The sequence below is a fragment of the Helianthus annuus genome, chromosome 17 (genome assembly GCF_002127325.2).
Source record: "Helianthus annuus cultivar XRQ/B chromosome 17, HanXRQr2.0-SUNRISE, whole genome shotgun sequence".
NCBI lineage: Eukaryota > Viridiplantae > Streptophyta > Magnoliopsida > Asterales > Asteraceae > Helianthus > Helianthus annuus.
Genome location: NC_035449.2, coordinates 26,083,651 through 26,086,186, shown reverse-complemented (window position 1 = coordinate 26,086,186; position 2,536 = coordinate 26,083,651).

Sequence of the window (2,536 nt, the reverse complement as noted above, 5' to 3'; positions counted from 1 at the left end):
CGATCGGACGTTGAATCGTAATAGCGATCGAGTTATTACCCTGATTGCGGCAGTGTTTCGATAATTGTGTGTGTGTGTGTGTTGGACTGTTTTGCTTATAACTCGACGTATATTATGAATTTTAACGTCGTTCAAGTGCCAAATTTCAAGTCCCAACCCCTGCTATTTATACTGAAAATTTGACACCGTCGCGTAGCGCGAGGGGGTACCCCTATAGGAGTCGCGCTACGCGAGTGGTCACCCTACTTTCATAGAGTAGCCCTTCGTGCATGTAGGCTTGATGTGTCGACAGTTTTTCAATTTTCGAATTTTACAGTTAGTTATGAGGATAATCGTTGGCTAGGGTTTATCTCCCCCTGAGTTTTAGGGGCCCTGATCCTGATTCCGATTGTTCTGGAAATTTTAGGGTTAGTGCAGGATTATTTGGGTTTCTCAATTAGGGTTTTCTTAATAGCTAATTACCATCCTAATTATGGATTTTAGTGGCAGTTGTTACAGCTTGATCCACCAAAATAGATCTTCTTTGAGTTTCTGCTGCAGCTTCCTCCAAAAGCTCATCAATATCTGCATCGATTGCTGCATTTGATGTCTCACCCACATGATCATCGCCTGAACTGGATGATTCTTCATCAACACTCCTGCTGTACCTAGACGAGTCTTCATCTTCAGAAGATTCACCACCATTGGCGGAAGATTCTCCACCACTGGTTTGAACTAACTCCTTCACAACTTGAGCAAAACATGCTGTTCCATCGGGAGCATCACCACCCAACTGGATTGACCAGTCACAACCTTCATCCACCTGAACCGCAAGTGCCCGGTTAGTTTGGTTGTTGACAGGCACCAATGTACGCTCATTGTTTCTGTTCTAGTTCTGCTGGTTGCCTTGGTTTCTGAAGGGGTTTTGGTTGCCGTGCTGTGCTGGCTTTGTGCATTCCCTCTTAAAGTGACCCCGTTCACCACAGTTGAAGCACTTCACTGCCTGTTTATCGAACCCATACTTGGTGTCTCTCTTACTTTCCAAGCTGGTTCTGCCAGTACTTTCCATCCAATCCTTTGCCCTTCTCACAGCACTAGCAAAGGCCCACTTGATATCCATCAAGTCCATCTCTTCTTTATCAATCTGCCGATAATCTTCTTGTGTCAGATTAATGTTGCCAATTTGACCTTCTATTAACCCACAGTACGCGCTCACTATAGTGTTAAGCAGCTCCATGTGTTCCTTAGCTACTTCTACACTGACTTTAGAGAAGCTTGAAGTGTCGAGCTGTACTGTACTTGGCTTTGATTGCTGACCAGCAGATGATGTTCCTCCATAACACGCACGTTGTTGTTGAGCAGGAGGAGGAGGAGGTGGTTGTATTGGATTTCCATACATGTCTGTGGTGGGAGGTGGCTTTACAGGAACTTGCACTGGATTGCCATACATATCCGTGCTTGTGACAAACGCCGTTTGTAGTGGAGCATGTGGACCGGTTCTTGTAAACGAAGTACTGGAAGTTCCAAAATACATTTCTGGATTTTGTGGCAATGGAACTCTCTTCGCCTTTAATGTTTCCTCCTGATCCTTGTTTTCCAGAAGCTGCACGAAGTCGTTGATATTTGTAGTTTTCAACACTCTGTTATACTTCAGGATTTCCAAGAAACTACTCCATTGGGGAGGCAGAGCATCAGCAAACTTTTTCACCACTTCTGCTTGAGTTGTCGCTACACCAAAATTATTCAACTCAATAAGCAAATGATAAAACCGACTTGTCATGTCTCCCAAAGACTCCTTATCTAAGCACGTGAAACTGTCAAATTCCTTCTTGAGAAGATCATGACGCAATTGGCGTGTTGCTTCATTCCCTACTCCTCTGGTTTTCAAACCGTGCCACAACTTCTTTGTAGTCTTGAAGCTGACAAACTGATGATAAATGTCTTTGCTTAACGCCTGAGTGAGAATGGCGTACGCTTTCTTTTCCAGATCATATGTTTTCTTTTGATCCTCTGGAAGGTCGGCAAAGGTAGCAGTCGACGAAGCACCAACCTCTATAGCTTGATCGAAATCTGTGGTGAAACGTATCCACAGCTCTGTATTTTGACCAAGGACATATGTACGGAATCTATCAGCCCAACCCGGATACTCGTTTAAATGCATCAGCTTTGGAGGTCGATTCAAACTTCCAGTTTCGCTTTCGCTCAATAAGATACTTTGAATACTTGGAGTTTGATTCGAGACTAACGCCCACTGATTGGCTTGAGAAGATGTCGACACCGGAGACTCGGCCCATGAAGGAGATAAACTGGTAGACGTGTACTTTCCACTGTCTGGAGCCGGTGTACCCCACCATGAGGGAGTGGAACCTGAACTTGTATATTTTCCACTGTCTGGAGCCGGATTCCACCAATTCGGATTCATGATTGACAAGAAAAATAAATTCTATATCAATGTCTCGAAAGATGATGGCCATCCGAAAGATCACACACAGCCGAAGGATCCTGGTTCGAAAGATCTGAAAAACAGAAACTTGTTAACTATAAGCAGACCACAATC